The sequence below is a fragment of the Rattus rattus genome, chromosome 15 (assembly GCF_011064425.1).
Source record: "Rattus rattus isolate New Zealand chromosome 15, Rrattus_CSIRO_v1, whole genome shotgun sequence".
Taxonomy (NCBI): domain Eukaryota; kingdom Metazoa; phylum Chordata; class Mammalia; order Rodentia; family Muridae; genus Rattus; species Rattus rattus.
Window position 1 is genome coordinate 33,083,169 of NC_046168.1, and position 23,497 is coordinate 33,106,665.

Consider the following 23,497-nt stretch of genomic DNA (forward strand, 5'->3'; position numbering starts at 1 on the left):
AGCTTAATCTTTCCGTGAACACACTCCAGGTCCTTCAAACACAGCCTAAGGACAATTGGGCTAGATGGGGAGGGGGAGTGAGAGAGGAAGTTGCAGCCAGTCAAAATAAAAGAGAGGAGAAAAGAGTGTCCAGAAGAGTGAACCAGGAAGCCAGAAAGGAAGCCACACTGCAGCTCCCTCACTTTGGGCATGAATTCACGTTTTCCTGCAGATTAGCTGGGAAGGGGAATTGTTGTTCCTGATTGGAAAAGCATTGGAGTCAGTTACATGTGCAGACTGGGAAGAGTCGGTGGGAATATTCTTGGTGTCCAAGTCTGAACTAACTGTGGATTTTCTGCAGAGAAGTAGAACGCCCGTCGGACGGTCTGAGCCCATCATGCTCACATCCGCAGAGGACGCTCCAAGTCCGCCTCTGTGGAAAGCACCACACATTTGAAGCCTGGCAGCATCCACATGATTCTTTTGTCCTGCAGCTACCTGAGTTCTGCCTCCAGACTCCAGGAGCTTGGATTCTACTTTTGACACTGCCCAGCTCTGTCACAGGTTCCTACAAAGTGGCACAAAGGACCTGTTCCTGCCAAATGAGCATGTACATGTGGTGGGAATTTCTCTCACCTGAAACACTCCATTCTTGTGACTCACAGCTTTAGCCCTTCTCAGAGGCTCAAAGATCACCAATCTCCAAAAAGCCTTTTGAAACACATGAGCACCCATGTCCACCTTTTAACTTCTGTTGTCTTATGAACTTGGACCTCTCAGCCATAGCATGCATGCATATATGCGGGGGGGGGGTGTCACAGGCAAAAACTATGATCTTATTTCTTTGTTGGTTTTTAGGTCTAGGAATGGGTCCCGGGGGCTAACGCATGCCAGGCAAACTCTGTACTACTGAACCACACCCCCCCAGCCCCATGGCATTTTATTTTACTTTCAGAATTACTAACATATTAATAGCATATATATTGTTTCATTGTAACATTCTATACATGTATGTGATGTATTTGATGGTATCTATCAGTCATTTCCCTTTCTTGTCCCCTTCCCAACTGCTATTAATCCCTTCCTCTTCCAAGAGTTTCCATCAACTTTTAGCACACATGCACATACATGTCTGTGTACCTGAGGTGGTGAGGGTATTGTTTGAATTTCCAGAGGCTTGGTCACTTAGCAGTGGCTACATTACTGAAGAAAATCTCCCCTTTCCCCCAGCAACTATTAGTGCCTATACATCCTTAGAGAGGATAGGGTGTCGTGAGTGCCCTCCCCTCTGTGATAGCATGTTGGCAGGTCCAGGTAATCATAGCTGCTGCAACTTCCAGACTGTGTTGTTTGTGTTATACCCAGAAACAGTGTTCCACAGCACTCTACCCATCCTTTCTTCCTTACATCTTCCTGTCCCCTCTTCTGTACTGGTCCTGGAGCCTGGGAAGGGTGGTACCTACATCATTTTATATGGGAATTGAGTGTCCATAAATTTTGGTAGTGACAGGGGTCCTGGAACCCATGCCCACTGATGCTTTAACTGAAGCAGAGGAAAGACATTTCAACCAGGGACACTGCCCTTCAGAACTGGACTGTGTGGTTAGAAGCCAAGCTGCTATCGATGGACTGAGGACACCCTTGAGTAAGGGCACTTATACTCACAAGAGACTGACTTTCCCTACCTGCCTGGCCAAGAGATGAAGACACCTGAGTTCTGCCCCAACTCATGAGCCCAACAGTTTCACTTTAAAAGAAAAGAGACCAGGAATCAGGAATATACAAAAGGAAACTTCTCCAAGCCCAACCCTCTGGCTGGGCCCCAGCCTGGTTCCAGCTTCCCTAAATGAGAAAAAAAAAATCCAAAACTTACATTTACTTCCACAGACATAGGACTGAACAGTCAGATTCATGTAAGACCACCCAGAAAGACTCACTGCCTCCGTGACAGATTCCTTGTGATGAAATTTTAAGATATGTCATTACACCCAGGGCTCAGATTTAATTTAGGAATTCTGGTCATTGATGTGCATGGGTAATCACCATCCAAACTCTCAGAGTCTTCATGGTAAGGTCCATTCCCCTGTGATGAGCTATGTCATGGAACCTGTGGCTAGGTCCTTGGCAGAGTTTCAAAGCCATCAAGTTACAGTAGGTGAGACAGTTGGGTACAGCTACTGGGACCTATGGGAATGTTGGCACCCAGGAGATATGTTGGATAATCTTTAACAGAGGAAATCTGGCTGGTGCCTTCTCTTTGTCTCAGCCCCACTTTGGTATTTGAGAGTCTTTGTGACAGCCCTGTTATTTACAGCAGGCTTCCAGACCAGGCCAGGCTATCACCAGGTGGTCGCCGGCCATCTCCAGCAGGGCTAGTGGATGCTGGGCAAACATGAAGGTGCCTCATGACCCATTCTCTTTCACTGAGACACAGCACAATGGGCAGATTGTGTTCTCACTTGGTAATGGTTACAGAAGGCTCTGAGGAGCATATTTCAAAACATATCGTATAGGTTTTGTTTACAAATAAGTAATCCAGCTCCTCCTGTCTCAGCCTCCCAAGTGCTGTGACAAGGGTGATGATTACATTGTCAACTCCTTGAGGACAGATAATAAGGAAGAGCTTGGGAGATGGGTAGATGTCCTCATGGTCAAAAGAAGCCTTTGGATATCAGCTGAGGCAGAAGAAGTGAGGGTTACAGGGAAGGAGGGCTACACAGGAGAACACTGTTGAAAAAGGAGAAAGAGAAACAAGAATTGTAGGGGCAGGGAGAGGAAAGGAAAGAAGGAAGGGAGGTAAGACTAGTGAACACCTATAATCCTAATAATTCTAGTACTTAGGAGGTAGAGGCTAGAGAACCAGGAGTTCAAGATTAGCCTTGTCTAATGTGAATTTAAGGTTAGCCTGGTCTACACAGTGTTGTCTACATAGTGAGTTCAAGGCCAGTTTGAATTATGAGACCGAGTTTTACTTAAAAAAAAAAGAAAAAAAAAAAAGCCCACCGCCTTCACCTTCCCATGGCCATGGTTAGCAGTGTGTGCTCATGCATGCAGTGTGTGTGTGTGTGTGTGTGTGTGTGTGTGTGTGTGTGTAACAATTTTCCCACTTTCTCTTGTTGTCAAGTCTTCTAGAACAGGGTCTTCTGTTTCCACCACTGCTCTGGTGCCTGCACATAGGATCGGATCCATGTCCCTTCACTAGAAATGCCTGAAATGAGAGACAGGCTTCACTTTGTATAGGTTTCTCACGCCTCAAATGGAATATCACTTCATATAATGGCATCTATGAATTGCCCACTTGGGGTTAAACACGAAGCTGTAGAAATTGAAGAGACACGGTCACTGCCTTTGAAGGGCTCTCTGGGGGAAGGCGTATCAGGAAGCAGTTATGAAAGAATGGCTTTGTGCTGTCTAGGTCAGGAATAGGAGAGTGTCGGGGTTACCTCTCCCCAGAGGGAGAGCATGGCAGAAAAATCCACCAGGAGGCTCTGGGCCTTTGGTGCTCACTCTTCTCACAGAACAAACCCCAGGAGTGTTAACCACCGAGGCCCAGGATTGTGCCAGGAAAAGAGAGCCAGAGACTTGTCAGCAGTTTCAGAGCCAAGTGGAGAGGAAGTGAGGCCAGCTTACTAGCCTGCACTCTTAGCCCTGGGGCTCTGGGCACCAGGCAAGCCTGAAACAGTGGCACTGCCTTCCGAATCTGCAATGGTGACCCCCAATGGCATTCATCCGCAAAGCTCTACACTTCGAGCCTGAAACATTGTGATGGATTAAATGATTCTGCCCCTTCTTAGTCAGATGTTGAATCCTAGTCCCTAAAGTGGCAGCGTTAAGTGGTGGAGCTTTTGGAACTAAATCAGGCCATGGGGTTCACTAAATCAAGTTGTCATGGATAGAATTAGTGTTCTTTCTTTATTTTATTTTAGATATAGTTTCACCATGTAGGCTTGGCCAACCGTGAACTCAACATATAGACAGGACTCACACACAGAGACATCTGTCAACTTCTGCTTCCTCCGCACTGGGACTAAATGCATGAGTGCTAAATCTGGCCAGAATTGGTGTTTTTATAAAAGAGACTCCAGGGATCTGGCACCTTTGTCTAGCTCTCTTGACTACCGTGCACACATGGTACAGAAAGATAAAATGTTCATAGAAAGAATGCTGAAGGGGGAGGGTCTCAGAGAGAGCGTCAATCTACTCCCAGTGTAAGGACACCAGACCAAAGCTGGGAGAGGCAGCCAAGGCCAGAGAGCAAAATCTAAATGCCCAGAAAATGCAAAAGGGCCAAGAGAAAGGTGAGACCCAACAGCACAAAATTTGCTGAACAGTAAACTGGATGCCCAAGACAATACCGACTTTCCCTGGAAAAGTTTTGACTTCCATACTAAAGAGAATAAAGGTTACTGCAGAAGTATATTAAGGACTGCTCTTCTTTTCCCAAGACAGGGCAACTCGTGTCAAATCACCGTGTTACTTGTTACTTGCTCAGACTGGTCTCAAGTCTGAGGTTCTCCTGCCATCCATTTACAGGCAGGAGCCACCAGGCCAGCAATTTTCCTTCCCTAGTGTGGACGCTCACACCTGTTATCCCAGCACTCAGGAGGCTGAGGCAAGGAGACTATTATGAGTCTGAGACCATCCTAGGCTGCAGAGACTGTCTCAAAACAAAACCCAGAATGGAGAGAGGGCTGGGACTTGCCTTAGTTGATATACAGTACTTGCCTAATTTGTACAAAGTCCTGGGTTCAATCGCCAGCCCTACATAAAACCAGGCATTTGGTACCCAACTGCAATCCCAGCACTTTTTATTTTTAGCTACATAGGAAGTTTGAGGCCAACCTGGGCTACATGAGTATCTGTCTCAAAACAAACAAAAAATACTCTTGAGGATTTCTTTCCAACATAGTTTTTCCCCTCATTAAACTATCAACTTTGTAGAACACTTTGTGTATCCCTGCGTATCACATAGAACATTGTCTGGGAGGAAAATTCCACAAGTTGAAGCTTTATATTTCTTCAAACTGTAACCCTCAGGCGTGAACGGAAGGACTGGCCCCCAGGATTTCTGAGGCCTCACATTTTACCGTAACTGGCTTCCCTGGCCCAGCCTCGCTCTCTATCAGCAACCTCAGCACTGGCTTTCATTCAGTCACTGTTTGTCCTCCTTGCCAAAGGGCCTCTCTCAAAGAAAGGAAATTAATAAGGAAAGAAAAACTAAAGGGGAAAAAAAGAGAAAAGACCTAGTCAGGTGCTTTGTGTAGAGCGATTTTTCTGTTGTACTTAGATTACAATCACCCTGTAAAAGACACACTATCAGCCTGTTCCTGCTTGGGGACCTTTGTCCCCAATATTAGAGAAGTTATAAATACTACACAAGAGTGTTTACATTTTACAAATCCATTTTCCTTGATCATTAGTTCAGACAGAAAAAAATCCCCAAACTAATACACCCATGCATCCCTACTTTGCAAAAAGTGTTTTATCATAGAAATTACAGTTTGCACAAAGCCCTTTCCGTTCAGTGCTTCCTTCAGAGACAGTTCAAGGGCAATGTGAGCTTAGTGAGAAACGTGTCTTAAGATAAAATGAATAAAGAGAGCAGAGGGCTTACCCAGCAATCAACTCCAGGATCAAACCCACATACGGCAGACAAACGGCATGGCATGGCCTTTATTTCTGAACAGCCCCTGGGAGGAGAGACTGTAGAAAGAGATTTCATCTGGTTTAAGCAAAAGGAGAGGTGGTGTGAGTCCCAGGAGAACTGGACAGACAAGTGTCCAAAGCTCCTCTTTCCTGCCCTGGTCTGCCCCAGGCAGGATTTGGCAGAGCACCTGTTCTCTTTGGAATGACCATCCTTGACCTGCTCTCAACGTGACGCACAGACCCCCAAATTACGTGCAGAGGTTTGAGTTGGGGTAGCACAGGATTGTGCTGATCTGCACAGAACAGACGTCTGAGCTAGACCATGTGTGGTTTTCCTTCCAGGCAAGGCAGAGGAGAGAGGCACCAGGGACCAGGCAAGTCAGACTTGGCTGAAGATGAGTTAGTAAGTAGTTAGAGGAACAAGTGGCAGTTTAGTTGAGAAGGCAGAACCTATAGCTCCAAGGATGAGAAGGAGCTGGGGTCAGAACTCAGTGGTACACTGCTTGCCTGAGTATAGGAGGCCCTGAATTTACTGTGAGCAAGAAAATAGCAAAAGAGAGTGAGAGAGAGGATAGGAAGAGAAGGAGGAAAGGAAGGGGGAGGGGAAAGAAAAGGAAGAAAGGAGCAGTGAGAAACACTCTCAGGGACCCCGTCTGGGGCACTCGAGGATGTGGCATTTACACTGAGATTGGAAGCTGGTTTGGTAGCGTAAGGGCAGGTGGTAGCCATTGGCCATAGTGAGTCACTGTAGTCAAATGAAAGTACAGAGGAGGGGCCAGGAGGCAAGGGGAGGGGAGGCTGAGAGGCAGGAGGTTGCATGCGAGGCAAGAAGGTGCCAGCTGCGAGGTTGAATTTGGACTGTGGCTTTCTCCTGTGGGTATGGAGGGAAAGGACACCATCTGAAAATTACTTCACCATGTAGGAGAAGAGAATTCTGGGGACTATGGACTGTGAAGAGAACAGAAGTATCTGAGTAGGTGACAGCAGATACTGGCAAGGATTTGGAGAAAGAGGAACACTTGTCCATTGTGGGATTGCAGACTGGTACAACCACTCTGGAAATCAGTCTGTGGTTCCTCGGAAAATTGGACATAGTCCTACCTGAGGACCCAGCTATACCACTCCTGGGCATATACCTAAAAGATGTTCCAACATATAACAAAGACGTATGTCCCACTATGTTCATAGCAGCCTAATTTATAATAGCCAGAAATTAGAAAGAACCCAGATGCCCTTCAACAGAGGAACGGATACAGAAAATGTGGTATATTTACACAACGGAGTACTACTCAGCTATTAAAAACAATGACTTCTTGAAAGTCTTAGGCAAATGGATGGAACTAGAAAATATCATCCTGAGTGAGGTAACCCAGTGACTACAAAAGAACACACATGGTATGCACTTACTGATAAGTGGACATTAGCCCAAAAGCTTGGAATACCCAAGAAACAATTCAAGGAAGACCAAGGAAGACCAAACTATAGATGCTTCATTCCATTTTGGAAAGGAGAAAAAAATACTCACAGGAGGAGATAGAAGGACAAAGAGTGGAGCAGAGACTGAAGAAAAGGTCATCCAGAGACTGCCCCACCTATGCAGCCACCAAACCCAGTCATTATTGCTGATGCCAAGAAGTGCTTGCTGACAGGAGCCTGATATAGATTTCTCCTGAGAGGCTTTGCCAGAGCTTTATTGATACAGATGTGGATGCTTGCAGCTAACCATCAGACTGAACACGGGGACCGCAATGGAGGAGTTAGAAAAAGGACTGAAGGAGCTAAAGGGATTTGCAACCCCATAGGAAGAACAACAATACTAATCGGCCAGACCCCTCAGAGCTCCTGGGGACTAAACCACCAACCAAAGAGTACACATGGGACCCATGGCTCCAGCTGCATATGTAGCAGAGAATGGCATAGTCCGGCATCAATAGGAGGAGAAGCCCTTGGTCCTGTAAAGGCTTGTTCCCCAGTGTAGAGGAATGCCAGGGTGTTGAGGTGGGAGTGGAGGGTGGGAGTGGGAGCATATTCATAAAAGCAGGGGAGGAGGGAATGGGAGGGGGAAAGGGGATAACATTTGAAATGTAAATACATAAAATATCCAATAAAAATAAATAAATAAAAAAGAAGTATCTGTGTAACATGTAGGATAGCCAGACAGTAAGGAATCACTCTAGGCTCTAAGGAAGCCATGGGAACAAGAGGAAAACAAAACCAAGCAATCTAAAGACCAATGGAAGGATGTGCAAATGTTGAAACAGGCAAAGCAGGACTTCAGGGTCCACTACTGGATTTTACCCCAAACCACCTAACTATAAATGACCTTGACCAGAGCAGACCCAACAGAGTGGTGGGTCTAAACCAGATTCCAGCAGTTTGAGGTATAAATGGAAGTAAGGAAGCAGAGTCCTGAATGTAAACAATTTTTGCCTGAAGCGGGCAATTAAAAGCAGCTGAGATAGCAAGGAGGCTTGTTGGAGGGTTAACTGAGATAAGAATGGGTAAGGGGTGGTAACCATGGCGTTCCCGAAGACCTGATCGTGTTATTAGAGCATGAAGCTGCACTCAGGTCCACGCTGCCAAGAGCCTCCTCCCCATGTGCCAAGTAGGGCTCCGTGCCTTGCATATACCACTTCCTTTATTCTTCACCACAGCTCTGTGAGATTGGGATCGTGAGTTCAGTTCAATGGTGACAAGTGGAGGCTGAGAGCGGCAACATGCCCTTGGCTGTTACCAAATAAATTAAAACATGTATGTCCCCATCTGAGGCCGCAATCTTTTATTAAGCCAAACATTGTCATTGTGTTATGAATACATCTTCCCTCAGATGTCCCCCAAAAGGTCTTCCCCGAAATCCCAGGAGACAGAAGCTACATTCATTAGGCTCTGTTTACTCATGCTATACCCTGACACTGCTGGAAGACTGGCTGAGTGCCAGGGAGCACAAATACAATGCAAGTTTGATTGGACCTGGGTTCAAATTATGAACTTATTACTTACCCAGGAGCTCTCATTTCTTATCAATAGAAAAATAAAGTTCCAGGTCACCCAAGGCTACAATAGCAAGATCTTGTCTCAAGTGAAGAGGGGAAGAAGGGGAAGGGAAGGGAAAGAAATGGAGAAAACAAATCAATTCTGGTGGTACACACATGTAGTTTCAGTCCTAGAGAGCTGAGGCAAGAGGATTGTGAGTTCAAGGCCAACCTTGGCTATATAGTAAAATCATCATTCTAAGTCAGTTGGTAGAGTGGTTGCCTAGACCACATAAGCCCTGGGTTTAATTCCCAGAATTAACAGCATTTTGAGACATAGAAGCAGGAAGATCAGATGGTTAAGGTCATTCTCAACTATTTAAAGAATAGGGCTATGTTGGAAGTTGAAAGCTAGCTTGGGCTTGAAACTTTGCTTCTAAATAAATAAATAAGAAAGAAAGAAAGAAAGAAAGAAAGAAAGAAAGAAAGAAAGAAAGAAAGAAAGAAAGAAAGAAAGAAAGAAAGAGTGTCAGATGTACTAGCATACATTTACAATCCTAGCACTTGAGAAATAGAGGCACCAGGACCAGGAGTTCCAGGATACCCTCATCCACAGAGTTCAAGACCCCATTGAACTAAATGAAATCCAAAGACTACACAGAAAGAAATTGACACATGAGGCTACATGGAGGCTTGCCCATGACGATTCCCCTCACTGCCAATACGATAAGCACTCTTACAGGATTTATATTGTTCCTGAACCTCCCGCCCACCACACTCCTGCCTGTGAACCTGAACCCAGGCTTTGTCCTCAACAGCATAACCAAGCAGAGCACAGCACTGTTTCAGAGTCCTCCACACACCAATAGTGGCCATCCAAAATGGACTCATACAGGCAGCCCCCTCCTGAATAGTTCCAGGTAGTCCATGGACCGAAAGGTCCCTGTCAGCATGGTTTTTGGAGAGATTTTTTTCGTCTTTCAGAATCCCCTATGTAAATTTGCAGAGTTGAGTGTTGAGCAACTGGAGAGATGGCTCAGTGGTTCAGTGTGCTTCCATTTAGAAGACTAGAGTTCAGTTCATAGCACAGGTGTCAGATGGCTTACCGCCACCTGTGCCTGTAGCTCCCAAGCATCTGATGCCCTCTCCTGGCCTCTTCGGGTGCTGAATACACATGCATACACTACTGCAAACACACACACACACACATACACCCCAGAAGTAGGCATGTACACACAACAAAAATTTTAAGTAATAAAATACAATAAAAATAACAAAATGAATAACTTTTAAATGCAAGAAGGGGCAGGGAAGCAGCCTAACAAGCACAGAGCTGTGCATTCCACATACTTTCAATCCCAGCACTTGAAGGGTACAGGTGGAAGGACCAAAAGCCCAAGGTCATCCTCTAATATATAATGAGTTTGGGGCCAGTCTAGTAAAAGTCGCTCATTTTAAAAACAAGCAAACAAACAAAAAAATTGCAAGCAGTTGCCAGGTTTAGTACCTCAGGTCCATCATCCCATCTACTTACAAATTCAAGGCCAGCAGAGTGTCTTCAAGGCTAGCAGAGTGTCTTCAAGGCCAACTTTGGTATATTAGCAAGACTTTGTCTAAAAAAAAAAAGAAAGAAAAGAAAAAGAAAACAGGGTTTCCAGTGGTATGATGTTTGCCTTAGGTTCGATTCCTAAGTACTATCAAACAGACAAAATACAAACCGCCTTAAGGGAGAAAAACACCCCCCCACCCATATACAAAGACATGTAAGGATGACGCTCTTCAAGTCCCGTCTCCCCATCGTGAGAGTATAGAGAACCTCAAACCCATAAGGTTACTCAGTTTCCAAGGGCTGCATTTTTTTCTGCAGTAGCAATAGCCCCAGTTCTCTGAACCAACAACTCCAATATTTTCTCAAACACTGCATGTCTATGGGATGGAATCATTTGGTTTAGTTTGCTCTTAAAAGCTGGAAGTTAATACAAAATTGCCCTTGAGTTGGGTGTGGTACAGATACATGCCTATAGTCCCAGCACCCATAAGGCAAGAGAATCACTTGAGCAAGTCTGGGCAAGTGAGATCAGGTCTCATAAAAACAAAAACAAACAAACAAAACAAAACAAAACAAAACAAAACAACCCAAACAGTCCTTGAGCAAGCTTTTCCTTCTCTTCCCACATGGAACTCTCAGTCTTCACTTGGATACATTCTTGAAAGCAACGAAGGAAGTCTCCAAGTGTTCAGATTTTGTTGAGATTAATTTTGAAAAGTACTTAGAGTGTATTAGTGAGGTTTCCACTTAAAATGACTCAGCAAATAATTACTGATAACAGTGGCCAGCTTGTGGCCTACCGCCTCTATATGCTACAGGGGACAGAAAAACAAACAAAACACCAGATTGTTGTTCTGGAAGAATGGGCAGAGACTGGTGGGGAGCCCGAAGGGGCCAGGGGACATCCTGGTCAGCTGGGAGAAATTGGTTGTTGCTACAGAGAGAAGGGCATAGGAGTCCAAATGCCATGTGATGGAATGGCATGCAGATCTAGGTTGTTTCTATCCACTTGTCTGTCTGTCTGTCTGTCTGTCTGTCTGTCTGTCTGTCTATCTATCTATCTATCTATCTATCTATCTATCTATCTATCTATCTGTGCACTGGTGTTTTGCCTGCATGTATATCTGTTTGAGGTGATCCCCTGGAACTGGAGTCACAGACAGTTGTGAGCCTCCATGGGAGTGCTGGGTATTGAACCTGGGTGCTCTGGAAAAGCAGCAAGTGCTCTTAACTGTTGAAACAACTCTTTACCCCCAGATTTGGAATTTTAGGAAATTCAGTGTGGGGCTGAGGTGTAGTTCAGCAGTGGAATGGTGCTTGCCAGATAGAGAGCTAATGAGGAGGAAGACTGTGTCTTAGGGTTCTGTAGAAAGGGACCCCAAAAGCTTTAAAGGCAAAACAGAACAGCCATTTTGTCTTATTCCCCTGGAAGGTAAAGTTGTAAAGGTTAACAGGTTTCTTGAAGTTCACTGGGAATTCTTCAGATTTCATGGTTTCAGATTTATTTTTCTGTACTGGTGACCAGGCAAACAGAAGTTGTAGATCCCTCAGAAAGAGAAAAGTCTCTTGGAAGTGACACCTTCGGACTCAGCCTTGGGGTACAGATAGTCCTGAAAGAATACAGAAGGGTTAGGGAGCTGTCCTTGGACTCTGAAGGACCTTCCCAGCCTTCCCAGCCCTGGGCTCTATAGCCCAGCCTCACAAAGACTCCATTCTGTGCTTTGTAAACAAATTTGTAGCAAAAAATAAAATAAAACAAAACAAAACCAAAACTCATTACCTACAGCAGGGCATGTTAGTACAAGTCTACAACTTTGTTACCAGGAAGTCAGGCTCTCAAATGTAAGGCTAGCCTGAGCTACAGGGTGAGTTCAAGGCCATGCTGAACTACAGAGCAAATAAATACCTCCTCTCCCTTGAAAAAGAAATAAAACAAATAACAAAACAAAAGCCAGCTGCTGTGGGACACACCCGCAATTCCAGCACTTGGGATGCTAAGGAAGACCTTTGGGAATTCAAGGCCGGTCTCTGCTGGGTAAGGAGTTAGAGGCTAGCCTCAGCTGTGTGGCACTACATTTCGAACACTAAGCAAACAGTTGACGTTCTTCAACAGGACCCAGGCATGGTGATTAAGGCTGTAATCGCAACACTCGACGACTGGGGAGTAGGAAGATGTGAGGTCCAAGGCCATTTTTGGAACAGGGTGAACTGGAGACTAAGCTAGACCATGTAAGACCTTGTCTAAGCAAAACAAAACACTCGTCAACAAACCATGACTATGACTTATTTAAAACTATTTTGGGGGAAATCTCTATAGTAAGCTCCCAAATATGTCTTTTTCACATACACTTTGAGTGACACCCAGACTTTCAAATTTTCTAAGGACCTAACTTGGAGCATACTCTCAGCTCGCTCCCAAAAAGCAATAGGCTTCTTAAAGAAGCCTTAAGTTTTTCTCTGTCCCCAACATAGTCAGAAACTTGTTTTCTGAGGGCTAGAAATGAGCTCACCCTGCAGGGGTGTAATTCTTTATTACCCCAACCAAGATGCATCTCAGGACACCCTCCAGTGTTGGCTAAGCACTCCCAACAAACTCCAGAGATTAACAGAGGCCAGTATTGTCGTCCCCATCCCCCAAAAGAATCAATACGGGCCAGTTGGTGTAAACAGATCCTCCTCTGCTTCAGTGAAGCCACACAGGAACATCTAAGGGGAGTTAACAACGCCACTTTGTGAGGCTGCTGGCATGATGCCATCTTACTCCCAAGAGAGCAGTGAACAGCTCAGGCTGCCTGTTGTGCAGAAGGCTTACTACACATTTGGGAGACAACCATGAGCCATTAGAACAGATCTCTCAGGCTACAGGTTCACCCCAGGCAGACGGGAAGACCCTGAGTAGCAGTGCAACCCTGAGTAGTAGTGCTTTCTCCTCTACTTCTGAAGTAAGCAGACGAGGGCTTGGTCTCCAATGAGTGAACTGAAGCAAAAACACATGTGTCAAGGGGACCCGAGTGGCATCCTGTGTTAGTTTCCCCTATGCACCTTGAGCCTTACACAAAGACCCTCCTTCAGGCTGCCAGTCTGAGCCTAGCAGGCTCTGTTTTCACACCTCTACCCAGAGATAAGAGGTAACTCTTGGGAATCACATAACCCAGTTGCGAAACGAGCCTGATCAGCTAAAATTGACCACTTTGAGTGCCAAAGAGGGAGCTAGCGTGGTAGGCACTCAATGGGTCCCCTGTTTTCCTCCTCCTCACCCAGAGTGGTACATTTCTGTCGGCCACTCATTGGCTGGCCCACTGGCTAGGTGAGAGCAGCCAGGGCCTTGTGCTCAGTCAAGTGCACCAACTTTGACTTGGTGCCTTTAGGAAAGCCTTAGTTAGTTGACACCAGGAAGCTGCCTCTGACCCTCCCAGCAGCACAGGTAACTCCTCTGTTTGGCAGGCAGCACCTGTCAAGAGCTCTAATTCCCAGAAACTGGGAGTTTTAGGGGATGAAGTCTAAGTGTTGACAGGCCCTTGGATTTTAGTCTTCTAAGTACAATTCCTGGGATTCGGACAGCCCAGAAAAGGCGGGTAAGAATACGGTGTGCTTTCTGCTCCACATTCCATCTACTTCCTGAAATGGGGTTCGCATATGCCCACCTGTAGGGGCAGAAGCTATAGGGGAGCATACTCCTTGGAAAGACAAGCGTCTCGGGCTGGTCTTCCTTCCTTCCTTCCTTCCTTCCTTCCTTCCTTCCTTCCTTCCTTCCTTTCTTTCTTAAGGGCACAGCACCTCACACCATCACATAGACTCTTCTGGAATCACTAAAGTCCAGGCTGGCCTCTTGCCTCATCTCCCAGTGCAGGGATGACAGGCGTGAGCTCCAGCAGGTCTGCTCCTCACCGCCTTCTTTGCATCCACTTTGATGGAGGTGACCAGTAGCCCAGGCTCCACTAGTGTTTTGGCATCACATATCCTTTAGTCCCTCCTTCCAGGGAGGGACAGTTGTTTAAAAGCCTCAGATTGCATTTGCCTCCTCAAAACAGGCCAGGCTCTTCCTGCCACGCTAGATCCAAAAAGTTCCAAACATTTTCCCACATGGTCAGGACAAGTCACCGACACCCAAGTCTATCGATGTTTTCTCCTAAATAGGATTGGCTTAGTCTTTCTTTCACTCATACTTTTTTTTTTTTTTTTTTTTTTTTGCCCTACTTTAGACCATTTCTTACCTCTGCTGTTCTGTCCACCGTAGTAGAGTCTGTACACTTGCCTAAGTTCCAAAACCAGTGTTTCTGATTTTACCACTGTTTTAAACCCTGCATTGACTGCTCTGCTGCATGGAGGTTAGAATGAGACCCTTTACCCAGTGTCACAGAGACTTTCGTCCACTCCACCTTCACCTCCTTTAGGGGCAGCACAGAACTCTTCTTCCTTTTGACTTGGTTTACCCAGTTGTTTCCTCCATTTCTACTTCTTCATTAAGACTCAGTTTAGGTGTTGCTGCTTCCATTCCACTGACCTGACACTTCTCTTCACCCATGACTTCCACAGAGGCCCTCCTCATTCACCCATGACTTACTTCCACAGAGGCCCTCATTCACCCATGACTTACTTCCACAGAGGCCCTCATTCACCCATGACTTCCACAGAGGCCCTCATTCACCCATGACTTCCACAGAGGCCCTCCTCATTCACCCATGTCTCAACACTGATCTCTAGCAGTACTCTAATGCTACTATATTCTAATTACTTTCATAAAGCTTTTATCTTTTTCAGCAATGTTGTGAGCTTCTAAATACCAGAGGATGCTTGCTTCAAGTCACCTATTACCATAGTTCTTGCCAGAGAGTCTTAGCATTGTGCCATCTCATAACATCACAGATATAAAATAAATTTTTCTATAGCCACATTAAAAAAAATAATAGAATGTGGTTGGGCATGGTCAGTCATGCTTGTAATATCAGCATTTAGTAGGTAGAGGCAAGTGGCTGTCTGAGTTTGACGGTAGCCTGCCCTATAGCAAGTTCCAGACTAGCCAGAGCTACATAGCCAGACCCTGTCTAGAAACAAAACAAAACACAAAAACAAACAAAAAGATAGGATTAGCAACATATTTTATTTAACCCCACGTGTCTAAAATAATTACCTTAACTTGTAATCAGTTAAAAAGTAATGAGAAGGCAAGGATATGGTTCATGGGTAAAAAGAATTGTCCTGTAAGCTACCTGACCTAGATTTGATTCCCAGAACCCACACAAACATCTGGATGTGGTAGCACGCATCTGTAACTCCAGAACTTAAGAGAATGAGAGGCAGAGACAAACTCAAGAACCTGCTAGCCTATGTGAGCACAGCAGCAAAACACAACAGGAAGGCAAGGACCAACTCCTGAAGTTAATTTTTCACTCCATGCCAGTGCTTGTGCTCACATGTCTACACACACACACACACACACACACACATATATACATATACACACATACACACACATATACATATACACACATACACACACATATACATATACACACATACACACACATATACATATACACACATACACACATATATACATATACACACATACACACACATATACATATACACACATACACACATATATACATATACATATACACACATACACACATATACATATGCATATACATACATACACACACATATTTCTCCTCTCAGCCAATAGACATTTGGAACAGTGAACGGGGGACTCCTATTTATAACCTATAAGTTGAGTATTGTTTCATGGACTTCATGTACTAAAGATTATGTCTATCAATTAAGCTATACTGATTAAGAAAGAATAACTTAATTTATATATATATATTATGTAAATGATCTATTAATCAAATTGAATTTATTACTAGTGATGCAGTTTGATTTGGGAGATGAAAAGAGTGGTGGGTTTGCACATGTGTGTGCAGATGCATGGGCCATATGCACACATGCAGAAGCTACAGGATGTCGTGTGTCTTCCTCTATCACTTTCCACCCTATGTTCTTTTGATTTTATTCTGTGACAGAGTTGCACTTTGTAGCCTCCGCTAGTCTGGTCTGGCCTCAAACTCACAGAGATTTGCTTGCCTCAGCCTCTGCCCTCTGAGTGCCACCTCTAGCTGCTCTATGGTTGGGGTTTTGTTGTTTGGTTTTATTTGTTTGTTTAGTTTGTTTGTTTGGTCCTTTGTTTTGTTTTCAAGATAGGGTTTCAGATTTGCAGACTCTTCTCCCACAAAACATTAAGTTACAATGACTCTTGGCAGCACAAGGAGGCAGGTTCACAAGCATGAGAAAGTGAAATCAGAAGAGAATTGTTTCTCTCTCTCTCTCTCTCTCTCTCTCTCTCTCTCTCTCTCTCTCTCCCCCCCTCCCCCACCCCCGTGTCTGTGTGTGTGTGTGTGTGTGTGTGTGTGTGTGTGTGTGTACACGTGTGCATTTCCTTTGTCTTTGAATGTGTCTTGCAGAAGTACTCGGTACCCCCAGACACTAGGAGAGGGCTGGATCTCTTTCAACTGGAGTTACAGACAGTCAGGAACCTCCATGTGAATGCTGGGACTTGAACTCAGATCCTCTATAAGAACAGCAAGTACTCTTAACTACCCAAACATCTCTCAACCCCACCCAACCCAGACTCTGCCTTTTTGGACACAGGTTGTCACAACATAGCACTGACTGGTTTTAAGTCTGGGCTGTTCCTCCCTCTGCCCCCTGAGTGCTAGGACAGGTATTACCATCTTGTCTAATGAGACTAAGATTCTGAATTCTCAAAGTCTGAAGAGGTTCATGGGCTGATTCTTATCACAGGGCAAGATGTCCGAGGGGCGTGGGCAGCCCGCCTGCCCAACCTCATATCTCCAGTTTCAGTTTATCTGGGACTCTTTCAGAGGACTGAAGTTAGGTCCTCGGCACCCACATGGTGTCTCACAATCACCTGAAACTCTAGTTCTAAGACATTTGATGCCCTTCCATGGCATCATGTGCACACACATGCAAACAATCGTACATTTAAAATAAAAATAAATAAATTTCTTTAAAAAGCATTTTTAGTTATGCTTGGTTAAGTCTGAGGATATATATGCTACGGCTATAGGATAGTAATTCTCAACCTCTGGGTTGCAACTCCTTTGGTGGGGTGGTCAAATAACCCTTTCATGGGGGTGAAATATCAGGTATCCTGTGTATCAGATATTTACATCTCATAACAGTAGCAAAATTAGTTATGAAGCAGCAATGAAATAAATGTTTAATATTTATTTCTTTTTATGTACATGATGTACATGATGGCTTTATCATCAGACATACCAGAAGACAGAGTCAGATCTCATTACAGACGATTGTGAGCTACCACACGGTTTCTGGGAATTGAACTCAGGACTCCAAGAAGAGCACCTAGTACTCCTAACCATGGAGCCATCTCTCCAGACTTGAAATAAATAATTTTATGGTCAGGGTCACCACAACTTGGGGAATTGTATTAAAGGGTCACAGCATTAGGAAGGTTGAAAAACACTAATATAGAAGGTCAAGTGTATATAACTTCTGATACTAAATTTTTTTTAAAAAAAAATCTAGGGGCTGGAGAGATGGCTCAGTGGTTAAGAGCACCAACCTGCTCTTCCAGAGGTCCTGAGTTCGATTCCCAGCAACCATATGGTGGCTCACAACCATCCCTCTTCTGATGTGTCTGAAGACAGCTACAGTGTATTCATATAAATAAAATAAATCTTTTAAAAAAAATAAAAAAAAATCTAAAAGTCAGTAAAAAAGAACAGAAGCTACATCAGGTCCCACCAAAGTAATTCTCTTTATACATCTAGTGATGAGGAATTTAAAAGCTATTAGATTTCTAAACCAAACACAAAGTATAAACAACCAAACACCAAAGAAATCTGTCCTTTTTCCTCTGCTCGGCACTGAGATTTTCACAATAGACAGTCTCTACCTCTATTCCCCCCAATGGCTTGTATTTTCTCCACTGTCCTTGTCTCTGTCCAGTGCTGGAGCTTTGGAGTCTGTGGGCCAGAGGGCTGTCTGGGGAGACAGTCTCCGCCTCTTCTACATTCAGGACTTCTTTGGGACTCAAGCCCATAGCCTCAACTTGCCCCAAAGTTAGGGCTCTACTGAGACTCAAGCCTAGTATGTATGGCTTCTTTGTCCTAGGTCCTTGTCAGAACCTAGGGCGAAGAAGCCATTTACTCTAGCCCAAACTGGCAAAGAACTGTAGCAACTCTCCAGTCTTAGTCTCCTAAGCGTTAGGATCACAGGTATGAGCTTATATTCTCACTCGGTTCTTCCTATCTCTACAATTTTACTTACATCACACCTTCCATGGCAAGACCCATGAGTAAGAAGTGAAGAGTGGATCTTATCACAAAGCCCTAAGTCTCCAGAGAGATGAGTTCTCACACTCTAGTGTTCATTTAATTTATTCTTAGAGATTCAAATGGTGTCTTATGCATAGTAGTACTCAAACTTTTGTTGATTGATAAGATTCCAAGGCTTAGATATAAATGAATTCGTAAGAGTTGCCTAAGGGGGAAAATAAGTTTTTATACGCATAGCCTCTTAATTCTCCTTATTTAGAATAATGAACATTGTAAATTACATTAAAATATTCAGATGCAAAAATCCAGTATTCAAAAAATATTTTATATATTTTAGGCCATTTACCAAAGTACATGCTATTTCTTATTTGTTCTTTGGCAGATATTGGTCAGGGACCCACACTTGCCAGACACAACTCTGGGCATTAGTGAAACAAAGATGGGCACAGTGCCTGCCCTCAGGCTCGCGCCCTCACCCAGGATACTGGCGGGCAAGCCAATAATGCATCATTAAAAGGCAATCTCTCTAATGCGGCTGTCAGGACACTTGCTGTCAGAGAGTGGAGCTGATGACACAAGATGGTCCCAGGTAGAACTAGTTTCTGGAAGAAGTGGCACCAGACTTCAGATGACACAGAGGAGCAGAAGCCTGGGGGAGCCACTGAGAGCTCAAACCTCATTTCATTCCTTTAGAAAGTGATGCTAAGCTGGGGGTAGTGGTATATGCTTGACTTCTCAATGCTTGGGAGCAGGAGCAGCTCAGGGTCATTCCCGGTTACTTAGTGGGTTTAAGGATAGCCTGAGCTACACCATAATGCGTCTCAAAATTTAGTTAATTAAAAGATAAAAAGTGAGCTGGAGAGAGAGCATATGTCATACGTTTCTCTGTCTTATGGGAAGATGTTTTGCTGAGGCAGACACAGATGGGAGGATGTGTTGCTGATGCAGACACATGGGGACATGTGTGATGTTCAGAAAGAATACAAATATGACCCCATGGACAATGGGAGGAGGCTCTGGCATTGGCTCTCCTTGTCCAGCATCACTGATCTTCACTTGTCATGACTTCGTGGAGAGGAACTCACTAAAAACCTTCTCATGTCATTCCAGCAGCTTTTTGCCACTTCTGTGGACTTGGAGGAGCCTTGAGGTTTCTTCTGGATTGACCTGACGCTGCTGATTTGTGAATGGCTGCAGACTTCGGTGGGTGTTTGCTGGTGGCCTCGACAATGAAGATTGGAATCACCACAAAGAACTATTTATAAACAGTCCACAAACCTGTTTCCCATTAACCTCTCTTTTCTACAACTTCTGGTGGGCGGTGGGATAGAAGGGAGGTTTAAGTGTTTAAGAACTCTTATTCAAGTTCATTTTGAAAAATCTAAACCAACAAGCATCAGACGGCTCACAACCACCTGCAACTCCAGCTCCGGGGGAATCTAACGCCCTCTACTGGCCCCTGCAAGCACATGTACATAGTGTAAATAGCCACATGGAGACACACAAGCTTCACATAAATAAAATTAAATATTAAAAAGTTTAAAAGAGCTGGGTATAGTGGCACACGCCTTTAACCCCAGCACTGAGGAGGCTGAGAAAGGTGGGTCTCTGAGTTCAGAGAAATCTCGTCTCAGGAAAAACAAACAAACAAACAAAACAAAACAAGTGATTAAACATTATTAAAGAAGTGATAACCGCACCTGGCATGGTAGGACATGCAGTCACTCCCACAGAGGGAGGTTAAGTCAGAAGTAATGAGTTTGAGGCCAGCCTGGGTTAAATAGCAAGGACCTGTTTTAAAAGCAACAAGTAAATGCATAACTAAGTTAATGATAGGCTGAGGGTTCAGCAACCTCGAACTCTTAAATCCCCACACGAAGTGGCCGAAGTGGCCATGTGGGTGTCAGGCTTGAGGAGACTAGGTGACTCTCAGTCTCATTTTGGCAGGGTCCTGTGTCACACGCTTGATGCTCTATTCCTGTCTTATTTGTGTAGATTGCTGCAAGCTCCAAAGGCCCATTCTGTCTGGCTGGAAATCCCAGGTCTCTAGAAAGGCTCCTCTGATTGCTGGTCTCGGAGATGGAGTAGATCTCATACATGAAGTTGTGCTGCCACCAATCAAACCTCATCTTAATCTCCACCCCTGGGTCAAATTCTTCTACACAAAGCATTTCCAAAAGGCAACCTCCAACCTCTCATTTGAACTTTTAACCTTGAATAGGTGAGGAGATTATTCAGTAATTGATTTTAAATGACAGGCTGGAGAGGGCTCAAGTGAAGGCATTTGCCAGCGAGCCTGAGTTTGATCCCTGGGACCCACATGAGGAAGGAGACAGCTGATTCCCAAAGGCTGTCCTCTGACTTCCATGTGTGTGCCTTGCACAAAAGTAGCCACACACATACAGAAAAGGGAAATTAAAGTGTAATTAAAGATAAAATAGGAATGGAGAAAGAGGCTTAGCAGTTAAAAGCACTTCTTGCTCTTGCAGAGGACCCAGATTCAATTCTCAGCACTCACTCTGAGGCTCATAACCATCTGTAACTCCAGTCCCAAGGGATCCGATGCCCTCTTTAGGTGCACATACATGCATGCAGGCAAACCATTCACACAGTACAAATATAAACAAAAGATTAAAAAAATGAAATGACCCAGACACTTGCGTGGCTCTTCAGTGTGTTTAAACACCATAACATGCATAAACTAATGCAGACTTCCAACAGTTGTGTAATGATGTCCTTCCAGCCTAGAGCCTGCAGCATCCGTCAGCATCTTGGGTGGATTTCTGCCAGGATCTTGCTGCAGCTTGCATGGAAATTAGTAGATGCTCAGGTACCTGTAGGAAATAGCATGGTATTTAGATTCTAGGCTGGGGATGTTGGTAGACTGCCGTTCTGGCACACGCGAGTCCTGGGTCCTGGGCTACATGAGACTTGGTTTAAACATTACGGGGGCTGGAGAGATGGCTCAGTGACAGAGCTTATGCAAGACATGTGCAAGACACTCAGCTCGATCCCCACACACCAAAACCCAAAATGTAAACCAATAATAAGGAGTGAGAGTGACTTGAAAAGTATCAGCTATACACAAACCAGAGAAAGAATTACAGCTGATTTCACATCATAGACTCAAACCACAGACTGATTCAAAATATTCTTATTTTAGGAAACTGTATCTGGGGGTCTGAAGAGGTGGCTCAGTGGTTAAAACTATTTGCTTCTTTCCCAGAGGATCCAGGTTTGATTCCCAGCTCACATGGAACAGCTCGCAACCATCTATAACTCCAGTTCCAGGGATCACTGCCCTTTTCTGGCCTCCATGGGCACAAGACACAGACACATGCAGGTAAATCACTCATTTGCATAAAATAAAAATTAAAAACTAGAAATAAAGAGAGAGAAAGAAAAAGACAGAGAGACAAGAAGGAGGAAGGGAGGAAGGGAGGAAGGGAGGAGGGAAGAAGGGAGGAAGGGAGGGAGGGAGGAAGGAAGGAAGGAAGGAAGGAAGGAAATTATATCACAGGACAGAAAGATGGTTTATGTCCTTCCAGAAAACCCAAGGTCCCAGCTTATGTGGTCCTGAAAGCTCTCCTCTAAAATTGTCCTCTGATCTCTGCACTTACTCCAGAGCACACATCCATACAAACACATGAAAATTAATGTGGTAGAAGTAAAAGTTTAAAAAGTTTGCTCAAATCTATTGTGTACTTTAAGCATAGCCCCCCTCCCTCCCCCTCCTGCTCCCTTCCCCCTCCTCCCTCCCCCTCCTGCTCCACCGTCTTCTCAAGCAGTCCTATTCTCATGCCGTATGTGTCTATATTTTTTAATTTCCTTACTTTCTTTTTAGAATTTTTAAATTATTTATTTTTATTTTATGTGTATCGGCATATTGCCTGTCTGTGTGATTGTGCTGGATCCTCTGGAACTGAAGCTATAGACAGTTGTGAGCTGTCATATGGGTGCTGGGAATCAAACCCAGGTCCTCTGGAAAAGTAGCTAGTAACCGCTGAGCCATGTCCCCACCTCCCTTTTACTTTCACACATGTACACGTACATATGTGCATGCATATATATATATATGCATGCATCTATCTCCTAATATATTATATATACATACATATATATATATATATACTAGATTCCCCACATGAGAGAAATGGATTATTATTTGTTCTCTAGATATAATTTCCTGCAAATGACATGCCCTGCTGACCTCAAACTCAAAACAGTCGTCCAGTTTCAGCCCTCCAGGTGCTGTTACTGGTGTGACCCACCATGCCTGACAAAACTTGAATACACAAAGCTCAAACACCTACTCTCCTTGCTTTGAACTTCCAAATGGATTTTCTGGAATGTTTAAGCCAGAGTTTCTTCTTACTTCTTTGGCTCTCAAAATAAAAGAAGTTTCCAGAAATCCTATACATCCTATAAATCCTTTATATTCTCAACACCCATTACTTGCTGAAGGACATAATTAAGTGTTCTAGAACCCTAAAAGAAGAGCCAAACACCCACTTCCTCTGAGACCCTGTCTGGATAGCACAGCGTGGGCTGAACTGAATATCAGCACCGACATTGACTGATGCAGTAACGACTGTGATGGGTCTGCCTATGTAGTGTGCTGCTTGTCTGTCATCTGTCTGTCTGTCCTAAAACCACAACAGCCCCACATTCAGTCTTCTTTCTGATGAAACAGCCAGATCTGTGCAAAGATCAGGGTTTGACACAACACATTTGCCTCCTAAGTGCTGGGATTCCCAAGGGGGGCTGCCATATCTAGCTAACCAGTTGGCTCTTCATGAATACAAAAGGTGAGTGCTTGCCATGAAGCCTGACAACCTCAGTTGGAGTCCTCAGAATCCACATGGTAGAAAGTGAGGCTCCTACAGCTGTCCTTTGACCTTCACGTGTGTAGCAGGTATGTACGCATGCACAGTATTTTTTTAAAACGTGACTGGAGGATGAACTGAGTAAGCTAAAGTATCGGTGAGGGTCGATGCTGAAGGAGCACTAACCAGTGCTCCCACTCG